The 11,763-nt window shown below is 53.2% G+C and overlaps 1 long non-coding RNA gene across 1 annotated transcript; it reads left to right on the plus strand.

Annotated features, from left to right (window-relative positions):
* Nucleotides 1–8,120: 8,120 nt before the first annotated feature.
* Nucleotides 8,121–10,822, plus strand: LOC123600962. Its single transcript, XR_006713906.1, has 3 exons — nucleotides 8,121–8,351; nucleotides 9,611–9,766; nucleotides 10,160–10,822. It is a non-coding gene; the product is annotated as an uncharacterized LOC123600962 (long non-coding RNA).
* The last annotated feature ends 941 nt before the right edge of the window (nucleotides 10,823–11,763 follow it).

The raw sequence follows: 11,763 nt of genomic DNA on the forward strand, positions 1-11,763 counted from the left end.
TTTTTGAGAGAGAGGTGTATTGCATTTGCCTCTTGTTCGTTTGCTCGTTTGTCCGTTCTGTGTTGGGCCTGATGATGTGAAGCTGGTCTGCTAACATGGTCTAACCTCAGAGTGCAGCACGAAAGGAGCTGGTGACTGTCTCTGGAGCAGGGGACAAGTTTGTGTCCTGCTCTTGGCTGTCCATGATAACACTCTGACTCCCAAGGCTGGCATGCAGTGGCCTCATTCCCCAGGCTCTACAGACTGCTCTGGCTTTGTGTTCTCTAGAACTTCTTCCCACCCTACTGTCCCTCTTTTCTTTCTCAGATGTGTTGGCTGCCCCCACCACCATGCTTTTGCTTGTGCTGATCCCTCTTCTTGGATTCTCCCTGCTTCCTCCACTATCAGTATGACTGATTCCCAGTCAACTGTGTTAGACTCCCCAGTAGCATCCTGTGGGAGAAAGCATGGACTTTGGAGTCAGCTAGATGCAGGTTCAAACCCTGCCTTCACCACTTCTTGGCTCTTCATGTTACTTCTTTGGGTCTATTTCAAATACACAGGGGCATTGACCTCACAGGGCTGATGGGAGGGCTGAACTGAGGGAGGATGTGCCTGCCCTTTCTTCTCTTCCTGCTTCTACTTCCATTCTCACTGCTAGGCCTGTAGGTGCCTCGTCCCTTGGTTGTTTGTCTCGGTGAAGCCCTTTCATTCAACAGATGTTTACTGAGCACCTACTGTATGCCAAGTGCTGGGCAGTGAGAATGACTTTAGTTTGGGTGTTTGCTACCAAGGGTTGTGAGAGCCCATACCTGGCCCTGGGAGGGAATGACATTCCAGCTGAGCTCTGGTGGCTGAGAGGTGATGTGGAAAAGACAGGAAGGAAGACAGTTCTGGGCAGAGGGAAGCAATGAGTGGGACTCAATCAGGCATGAGCTGTGCTAATGTCTTTATCCTAAGAGTAGTAGGAAGGATTCCCCACAGAAGTAGGACATGGTCCTATTTGCATCTCCCCAAAGATTGAGAAGGCCCAGGAGGAAGCTCAGTTGAGCAAGGGAGAGCCTTGGCTGGTTGAGAGTTGCAGCCATGGAGACATGCTGGTCAGGTTGGTCAGCATGCTGGTGGGTGGGACACGGGTGGTAAGTGAGAGGGAGGAAAACAAGGCCTCCTCTCAGGTTCTGGCTCTTGTGACATGATGGTGTATGGATGCACGGAGAGCAGGTTGACAGCCAAGGGAAGACCAGCCCTTAACTCATCTCCCCCCAGGTGTGCAAGCTCCCTGCCTTCAGGTTCCAGGGCTCCTGTACAGCCCCTTAGGGCCCAAGAGGATTCCAGAAGACTATTCCTGGTTGATGTTGGAAAATTAGCCCTTAGTCCTCTGTCAGCACACTTGACCATGGACATACTCCCTTGGCCTCCAAGGCTCTCTGTGTTGGCCAGTTGGTCTCTGGCCCTATCTCCTGGAGGAGGCCCAGCTTCTCCTGGGGGCTCCATGCTGGGGCCAGTGTGCTCGGCCTCCTGGGTCTCAGGCAGAGCCAGCAAGGGTGGAGCTCCCACTGCCTTGCTGAGGTAGGCATGGGATCAGCTTCCCTCCCGGCTGTGCTGTATCCGCAGGGAAACATTTAGAATATGTGAATGTAAGTGGCTGCTGGAAAGAAATCTACCATTTCTCCTAGTATTGAGAAAGAGCAAGACTACTGGAGGCTACCAGATGTTCTGTGTCATATAATGTATGTTTTATGGCAAATGAAAATATATATAAAATCTGTACCCAGAGAGCTCCTCGCTTGCTTAAAGGGAGCTGGATCCTTCTTTTCACTCTTACCCTTTCATATTTTAGGCAAGAATTCCCTTCCGGGCAATGAACTTATCTGCCAAGTTGGGGCCCAGAGGGAACTCTTATGGGGGACTTGTAAACCCCGTCTTTTGAGGAAATCTTGGGGCTGAGGCCACATTCAGCCCCACATGTTTACACAATAGTCTCTCTCAGCTCTGAGGGGCCATTAGAGTTAATTGGGTGAATAATCTGTGTTTAAAAAGTCCCCAAATACGTATTTACATAATCCATGCTTTGCCCAAGCCTGTTCAAGCCTATTTGTGGGATCTGGAGTGGATCCTGGGCTTAGCGTCTTATTCTCATGTGTCCAGAGAAGCTTCTCCTCCTGGTGACTGTCCTGTGGTGGGTATGGGGACAGGCAGGTCTACCTTCTGCCTGGTGTTGTGGCAGGGCCTGTTAGCCATGTGATCTTGCCGAGCCTTTGCCAAACATGTTTTATGGATCTCTGGTGGTGGCAGGTTCTACGTGGGAGAAAGTTTCCGTGGTCTAATAAGTTTGGGAAGCACCCTATCTTATCTTGGCTGTTGGAGATTCCAAGGACATTATTATACCAAGACTCCCCGAAGTCATGCAGTAGAGAGCCTGACCTTGCATGGTCTACTCTAGCTTCCATCAGAGGCATGTGAATCTGAGCATCTCTCTCTTGCATGGTCCTGATGAATATCCCATAGAAATAGTATGCTGTAGAAACCGTACTGGGGAACAGCAGTCCCACTCTTGTGTTTTGCAGGGGACACCTTCGGTTTTGGCCATCCACACTCAAACACTGCGTTCGCTGACTTTGGTCATGTCGGCTGCGAACACACGACCCCCAAGAATGCTTTTCACACGGCTACAGTTCTTGCCTGGTTCTTGGAGCAGGAAAGAGTCTGAGTATTTGAAGCGGGCACACGGGGGTTGTGTGGAGACATGGCACTCTGGGTCAGGGAGCCCTCAAAGTCCTGTGCCCCCCTGGTTGCTGGAGTCTGGTCTCTGTGGGTCACTCCAGCCCCAGGGATTTGCTCGGCATCAGGAAGGATGCATCCAAATGCGGGCTGAGGCCAGAGCCTGCCTGGAACACAGGTGGACCGTTCACACTTATGCTCTGCTGCTACTGTGAATTGTCCTCCTTATCAGTCATCACACAGCTCTCCGTCTTGGCTGCATATTAGAATCACCTGGAGAGATTAAAAAAATAATCCTGATGCTCAGCCGGCAACGTGGGTTTGTTAAATCAGAATCTAGGTTGATGGGAAACCTGGCCCGAATACAGGCGATTCCGGTGTGCAGCCAGGGTGGAGATGGGGAAGAGTCTCGTGAAGAGAGTAGGTGTCCTAGGAAGCGGGGAGGCAGGTGGCAGGAGTTCACGGCTCTACTCCTGGTGTCACCACAACTGCATCTCTTTGCTCTGGAGAACCAAACCAACCACAGTCCTGCTCAGGCCACCCTCGGCGATGTGGCAAGCTCCTGGGGTGAGAAAGTGGAAGCATCTTGCTGTGTTTGCATCAAAGCTGCCTCTGTCAAGTGGGTGATGGGGAGGATAATTGCCAACATTATCAGGTATTTACTGGTGCCACATGTGGCCTCAGTTAGCCCTCCGCTTCCTCATGACCTAGCATTTCCATCTTCGTGGAAGTTAAGGTGCAGCATAGTTATGGAATGTTCCAAGTCACATAGGTATTCTCCAGCAACGAGCCGTGATTTCAGTGGTTTGAGCTGTGGAGTTCTTGGTGTGGTTCCTCCCAACTGACTTCAGTGACACCCCCTTGGAAGCTTGGAGTCAGCCCCAGTGTGAGTATTGACACCACAGAAATCGGCAAACACCACAAATCAGATTTTTATTTATTTTCTCAGAGAGCTGGCTGTTAAATATTTGCCAGTGCATCGTTGGACAGAGCCCAACACCCTAGGCCTGGCTCCTTCAGATTCGGGACGGAGGAGAAGCTAGAGCTAAGGAGAATTGAATGGGAAGCTGTTTGTGCAGTGGAGTAAATAGTTGCATCAAGGGAAATGACACGAGAGGGGAAGGCTACGAGCTCCTTGTGACTTAGGGCGACACTTGGGGTGAGACATGATTAATGCTGAGTAAATGTTTATTTCTCTTAAAATTGAGGTTACTGCAAAAAAAAAAAAAAAAAAAAAAAAAAAAAAAAAAAAAAAGACAGTGGAGACCAGGCTAGAGATGAGGGAAGGCTAGGGACCGTTCTTGAAAGATCTGTGAACTGCTAGAAGGAAGTTGTGCCACACCACGGCAGGCGATGAACTCACGGGATCAAGTTGCAGCTTGCACATGCTGGGCCACAAAGCCGTTTGCGTGTCCATGTTCTGAGTCTGCCTTTCCGAGGGGTGTGGGCAGGGGCTCCAGCCACGAGACGGTTAAATCAGAATAACAAGGGGTGGTTTAGCCCGCAGCCCCAACATTCCCTTGCTCACTGCTCCGGCTGGCCCTGCTAATGCTCCTGGGTTGCAAATCTACCTATTTGTCAAGCCTCTCTCCACTGCCTGGCTCTCTGTGGCTGCTTGTATGCTTTATTAAAGAGGCGTTTGCTACCTGTCATCTCAAACGGCCTTCTTTATCCAAAACAGAATAATAGAGATATCTCCCTCCAGGGACTCTGGATGCAAATGCCCGAGGACAGGTTGCCAATTTGCTGTGTGTATTAGGGGAAGGAAGCTGTCAAGGGAAACGGCCGGGATCCAGACTCTTCTAACAAGCTCATTTCTGGGTTGAGGGGAGACCTGGGCCGCTCGAGTTTAGATTACGCGGGCACGAGCCTCCGCTTTCCTACGGACAGCTGTCAGCAGCAATCTCGTTTCTCTCCGGGAAACAAAATTGGCTTTTCTTCCTTCTTCCCCTCCCCCTGCCCGTCCTTGGGTAATAGAGGCCCTGCCAATAACTGTCAAGAAGCCCTTGCATGGAGTGGAGATGTGGGCAGCATGCTCTCTGCTGTGTGGCGGATCGGGCCTTGGTTTGCAGCCTGGAGGATGTAGGTCCTGGCAGGTGCAGCCTTGTTTCTGGGGGGGCAGACGGGAGAGAGCTCATTTCCTCCTCCCTCCCCCAGGGGAATCTAATCAAAGCAAGACCACTGTCCTGGCCACACCTGGGCAAAGATGCTCCTCCTGGCCCTCATCACAGAGGGATGCACTGACTTCCTTCCCTCCCTGGAATCTCCCCACCCTTGGTGCCCACCATTAGGGAGCCCACATAAGGACCTTTGGTTTGACTTTTGCTCACCCTATAAAGGGGAACTGTCCTAGCTCCGGGATCATTCAGAGTCACACTCTGGATCCAGGGACTTTTTGCCCCCAGGAAGACTTTTGGCAGTGGAGGGCTTGGGTACAGGAGAAAGGTCCTGCAGCATCCACCTAGGGATCCTTTCCTCCCCTCCATTTCTTGTAGGAAACCTGTGCACGCCCCCCCCCCCCCCCCCCCCCCACCAGAGGTAGCCTCTAGGGAAGAAGCTGTGACTCAGGGCCTTACTGGCAGCTGGTAAGTGCCAGGCTTTGGGTTCAAACCTGAGATAGGACTGTTCCATGTCTTGCATGGCTCTGCTTAGGGTCACAGGGGCCATGCTTTGCAGGGGGTTCACTAGCTTCTACCTCTTCTGGGTTACTCTGCAGTGTCACATCCTTGTGGGCTCAAAGATGTCCAGCCACCCTGGGGGGCCTATAGTGACTCCCCTGACCAGGGAGTGGTAGTCCGGTGTATGTGAGACCTCCTGTTGTTTTTTTTTTAAAATGCTTATTTATTTCTGAGAGAGTGCAAGTGCGGGAGGGGCAGAGAGAGAGGGGGACAGAGGATCCGAAGTGGGCTCTGAGCTGACAGCAGAGAAGCCTGTGTAGGGCTCGAACTCGTGAAGTGCAAGATCATGACCTGAGCCAAAGTTGGATGCTCAACTGACTGAGCCATCCAGGCACCCCTGTCAAGTGGGGTTTTTTTTTTAAAGTTTATTTCATTTATGGGTTTTAAAGAGTTTTCTTGACCAACAGGACCTGCTTGCCACCATATCCTCACCTCCATCCCTAACCCATGCAGCCTCAGGATTGTGAGCATCCAGGGAAGGGCCTAGAGTGCACACAAGTGTTCCCTGAGTGTGGCAGGGGGTTGTTTGCGACTGGGCAGAGGTGACCCAGTACGTAGAAACACCTACTGGGTCCTGTGCCTGGAGGCACAAGTTGGCTTCACTGGGAGACAGGCAGTGCCCTAGGGTCATGGAAATGAACCTCAGGGTAGAGTCTAAGGCCTTGTGGGACAGGGAGGCCTCCTGAGCTGTGGGCACCATAGCTCTACACATTTGGTTTCTCCCCTGTCCTCTCACCTGTTTTTGGTAACTGCTTAATTAATGTTTGTTGCTAGTCTGTCTCACACCTTTCTCTTCCTTGGTGGTGTTCTCACCCCTTTGGGGCTAAAGGGTGCACCGAGCGTGTGCCATACCAAGCCTCCCTGGTAGGTCTGGCCCTGCACGTGCTTTGCCCGTCCTTCCTTCACAAGGAAGGTGCCCTAACTTTCTTGTGCACCTGTTGTAACCTGCCCTCTCCCAGCCCTTCTCCGAGGCAGGAGGCTTGGCCCACCCAATCCCACCTCCCTGTCAGTATCCCCATTTCACACACGAGGGAACAGACCATCAGAGAGGTGAAGGTCAGAGCAGAATTTGAATCCAGACATTCTGGCCCCAAAGTCTGGGGTCTGTCTGCCGCCAGAACTGCATGTTGGAGGTAGCCGAAATTTGGGGTCAGGAGTAAGAACTCTGTAGGATAGAATAACGTTCAGAGTCTACATCACTTGATTGTTGTGGGTGTTGGTTCTTCTGTGAGGAGGGTTTAAGATGTCCCACTTGGGGGGGAGGAAGGACTGTGTGCATAAGGGGAGGAGGAAGGGAATCGGCAGAGCAGGGGCACGAAGGCTCAGGTCCTTTGGGGCTAGGCTTGCTGCTTTGCCCTCCAGCTTTAAGGGTACTGGGCTGGGGCTGGGTTTTCCTGCAGACGGGGCTTTGAGCTGTGGCTCTGAGCCAACACCTGCCCCACCCCCCAGCCCCTGTATGCGGTCCCTGTGGGGGCTCTGGCAGTGTTGGCCACCTGGACACAAAGCAGACTTGACATGGGTCCCCACAAAAGCCTGTGCTCTGGGGCAGGATAGCTGTCCCCACTGCCAGCCCAGTACAGCTAGACATAGAGTCCCACTGTGGCCAGGGAGTACGCAAGCCTCTGTCATGAGTTCTTTGTTCACAGTCCATGCTTCCTAGAATACAGTGTCAAAAAGGTAGCTTTGAGGATGAAGAATGACAAATCCAGGAAGAAAAAATGGAGTATTTGTGGGATTCTACCCACAAAAGACATTGGTATGCTTGAGGTTATATTCCAACTTGAAGCAGGACCTCACTGCCGCCTCACTAAGCCGCCAGCTGTTTCCTCCAGTGCCTGACACATGGTGAGCAATCACACAGTACTTGAGTGAATCTGTAAAATGGGATTCATCTGAGTTCCTATCTCAGAGGCTCGTGGGAGATGGAATCAGATAAAAGCACTGGGTACACACACAGTAGACGCTAAGGAAGTGCTCATAGCTCTTCCTTCTTGTAGGTGGGGCAGGGGAGCTTGGAACGTGGTGCTTCTGACTTGTTCTAGTTTCCTCTTCTCATCTGCTTGCCCTCTGTTCTGGGACTCTAAGGCCTCAGTGCAGAGCACAGATGATGTGATTTCTCTAGGGGAGATTCCCCAGGAGCAAATGTCATGGAAGTCTTGGGAGTAGATGTGTGAATGCCAGAGCTGGGGAGGCCCCCAGAGGCATCATGGAACAGGCCAGATGGAGCTGCATCTTCTCCCAGCACTCCAGCCTACCAGCTGTGGCCTGGGGCAACCCACCAGCTCTTTGTCCGAGGGACCTGGTCTGTCAGAGCCTGGGCCTACATGGAGGGACTCTCCTTCCAGATCTTCCACACGCCCTAGAGGTAAATGAACTCCTGCCTCTCATGCTGCTGCCTTCCTCAAGGCCAGGAAAGCCCAGACCAGCAGACATCCTTTGCCAGGGCCTAGGGAGCCAGGCTCAGCTGAGGGAGAAGGCATCACGGAAGGGTTTGTGCATTAGGGGAAATCAGCCCCAAATAACTCCCAGATTCAGGTCTAAGCATTGCAGGTGAAGGCAGGTAGGAAATTACAGCCACTTGAAGCTTTCTCTCCCAGAGACTTGATTAAAGCTGAGGAGTGTTGGAGCCAAAATAGCTGGGAAAAGTGCCCTTTGATATGCTCATTTGGTTTTAATTTTGGGGGGCACAGGGCAGCCCCAGCTTGTTTTATTTCTGCTTCCTTTTAGCGGCTTTCACTTGGCTCCTATCCCCCACTGCCAGCCCTCCCCTGCTGGAGTTTGTGAATTTCAAGGTCAGCTGAAAGTCAAACTTTACCATGTTGGTGATGAAATGCAAGCAGATGTGGCTGGTTTGGCTGATGGCGGCCACACCCTGAGAACCGTGCTCAGTCCTGTGGGTGATGCCTGGCAAAATTAACAAAGTCTGATCGCTTACAACCCTGGGTTTCCATCTCAAGAGATTCAGATTTCAAAGTGAGTGCCAGTCAAGCTTGTGTTTACCTCGGGGCGGCGGGGTGGGGGGGGGGGGGAGGGGTTGAGAGAAGTGAGGCCTGTTGGGGAAGGTGTGGCCACCCCATCCCAGTGTGCTAGTGACTGAGACCGGGCGGATGGGTGCCTGCTCTTGGGGTTGGCCTTTGTCACGTGGTACTGGCTTTGCTGGGGACGTGGTGCCCTGGCCCTTCTTGCTGGAGGAGGGGACTGGTGGATTTTCCAATGCTGGTGACATCACATGCCCATCTAGTTGCCCTCTCCCCCTTTGAAGCGGCTTAAGCCATTGGCAGATGCTTGCCACGTGACCAGCACTGTGTTGGCAGTGACCTCAGGGAGAAGGTCAATTTTCAGCTCGGCTTTCCGGCGTCACCCACACCCCTCTGTGACTCAGAAAGTGGCCCAGCCGGCTGCCTCCTGCTCCTGCAGTCTGGCAGACATGGTCGAGTGGTGCAGAGAGAAGTGGCTTTCTGAGGTCCCAGCCGCTTCTGGCACGACCCCCAGACGCTGCCCCTCAGGCTCCAGGAAAGGTCTTCTAACTGCTCCCTGACTGGGGATCTGGTGAGGGACTGTGGCAGCTGTATCCCCAGCATACCTGGGCGTCCAACACCCAGTCACATGCCAGGACTGGCTTACCCAGCAAGCAGGGAGACCCACTCTTGGGTTTCCTTTCCTGGGCTCACCAGTTCCGCCAGCCCAGCCCAGCCATCTCCCTGCACCCAGTGCTTCCCAGTGCCCTGTCGCAGGGTGGAGCAGATGTGAGCACAGCCTGAGAGGCAGGGGGAGCTGAGGGACGCGCGCTTGGGAGTCAGCACCACGTTGGAAACCCAGCTCCATCGGTGGTCGGCTGTGGGACCTGGGCACCCTCCTCAGCTCCTCCAGGCCTCAGTTTCTTTGTTTGTAAGAGGGGTAATGGTGCCCTCCTCAGAGCTGCTGTGAGCACGAAATGAAATGGTGCGTGTAAAGTGCCTGGCTGGGTGCCTGCCGCCTGGTGCTCAGTAATGCCAGCTATTATAGCTATTGTCCAAATCCAGTGAGAGCCGTGGGGAGGGACCTGCCTGGGTTCCCCTGTGGCCCGCTGGGCTTTCCTAGCTGTAGAGCCCAATTACGCAGCCTTTCCCTGGTCCAGGCGTGCTGCCTCTCCCCCCAGGGTCCTTGCCCCAGCTCGGCTGGGAGCAGGGGCAGATGGGCATTGGGAGTTAGCCCCGAATCCCCCCTCTCCACCCTGCCTTTGTGAGTGGCAGCCTCGTGCAGAGAAGTGACGTATAGAAAGTGCCCTTTAAATTGAGGAGTTGTCCAAAACGGGGCTGGCTTTCAAAGCACATTTTTGGATCAGAAATCCCGGAATAAGAAAATTCTGAACGCAGAACAAAGCACAAGAGCCTGCCACAACAGCACATGTGAGTCAACCCGGAGCGCCTCTGAAACAACCTGCCTTGTTAAAATCAGTCCCTTGGTGCGGGGGGATTAGCGCTCTGCAAACTTCCCATCCCAGGCCTGCCTGCATTTTTACTTTCCCTGCCCTGAATCTCTTGCTCCCCGCTTCATACCAGGGGGGACTTCCCACACAGAATGGGGGCCACTCCCATTGCTACAATGATGGAGAGATTTTTCCTTTGCTTTGGGCGGAGAGGCAGACACATTGTCTGAAACAACTCTCCCTGCTTCGTCCCCTGCTCTGGCTGTTGTCAGAAAGATCAGGGAGACCTGAGTGAAGGAGCCCCAAAGGAGGGCCCTCTCTAGGTTACTGTGTGGGAGTTCCAAGAGTCATTCCTTCCCTCCTCTTCCTCCAGGGAGGCTTGCCTGGTCTATTTACTCTTCAGAGGTGGGACCCCCCCCTCTGGGGTTCACAGACACAACTGATCACACATGGCACCCCAGGGGCTCGGCAACGTGCAGCACCCACAGGACCTACTGACTGCCCCCTGTCCCGCTGACTACCTGCTAGTGTGGCTTGTGTGCTAGGAGAAGTACGTCCAAGATGGAACAGCAGGGACACACCCAGGGGAAGGTTCCAGACCTTCCTGCCCCACTGCTTCCCTACCACTCTGGGCTGGCTGGAGCAAGACTGGCCGGCTAGCCTGGGTTCTGGAGCACAAGCCCTTTTCCTCACTCTGTTTGCCGAGCCTCCCCAAGCTTTGGCAGCTCATTATTTCTCCACTGGCGGGTGAGTGGGAGAGGCCGCGCCAAAGGGACGGCCAATTACCAGGGCCTCGCCGCCACGCACCGCCTTGGACGCGTTTTCTCAAATGGCGAAGCCCTCTTCGGGGAGAGGCAATTTGTGGGGAGCTCAGGGCAGCATAATTTATGGGCCCCCTCTCTCCTGGTTAGGAAAGAGGTGGCTGTGGCTTAATTTAATTAGCTGGGTTCGGCTGAGCACATGACCAGGATGGGCCTGGAATCCTGGTAAACGAGGCACATTTCTTTTGTGAGTAAAGCACAGCCGAAGAAGAAAAGGTCTAAAGTTACTTGATTCATTAGGATCCTTGGGTTAGAGTTGTCTTCCAGTTTGAAATATAAAGCCACTTATTTTTCTTAACAAGAATCCAGCCCACCAGCTACGGTGTTCTGCTCATGCATTTAATAGGAATAATTGCATGGAGCTCAAATTATCATAACCTAATGCTCTTCATGGTAGATCCAGCCTCGTCACATTTTTCCCACAGGGAAATGAGTGTGTTCTGTAGGGCGGGGAGAAGCCGCCAGCTCATTCGCCCGGTCATTCACAGCCTGCCTCTGCTCTGCCCTGCCTTGCTGGTTGAGTTTCTGGGGGTGCAGGCCACCAGGCTGGGAGCATTGAGGGGGCTTCTAGAAGAAGGGGCCAGGGTAGCAGGCGCTCTCTATAGGAGATCCATAGCTCTCAGCTCGGCCTAGCTCTCTAATTTCAAAGGAAGGTCACAGTAAGAGAGAAAGCTAGGTTTGTAAGGGATCATGAAGTCCTGATATTTCTGGTGGCAGTAGCAATCATAATGATTGTCAGGGCAGTGCCCTTATTTTACAGTTCAGGGAACTCGGGTGCTGAGAGGCTATAAGAAAGGCTGGTCATGACAGACCCTGGCCCCGGGTTTTAGGATGTCCCAGAGCACGGAGGGGAGGTGCCAGCGATGCAGTTCTTAGACACAGATCCCTTGAGCAGATATGATGCACAGACTGGGGAGAGGGCCGTGAGATCTCTGTCACCAGCCACTTGATCTTAGGTAAGGCTCTCTCAGCCTCAGTTTCCAGACCTGCGAAATGGGGATCCCAACACCTGCCCTGAATCCCTCCCAGGGTTGGCTCATGATGCCCGTGAGAGAAAGAATCCAGGTGAGAGGGCTCAGCAAAGTGCTGCCAGGTTGGTTGAATCATCACAGCCAGAGTGCTATCACCTGCAGAAGGAGAAGCTTCCTGGCTCAAG

Source organism: Leopardus geoffroyi, chromosome A1 (genome assembly GCF_018350155.1).
Source record: "Leopardus geoffroyi isolate Oge1 chromosome A1, O.geoffroyi_Oge1_pat1.0, whole genome shotgun sequence".
Taxonomy (NCBI): domain Eukaryota; kingdom Metazoa; phylum Chordata; class Mammalia; order Carnivora; family Felidae; genus Leopardus; species Leopardus geoffroyi.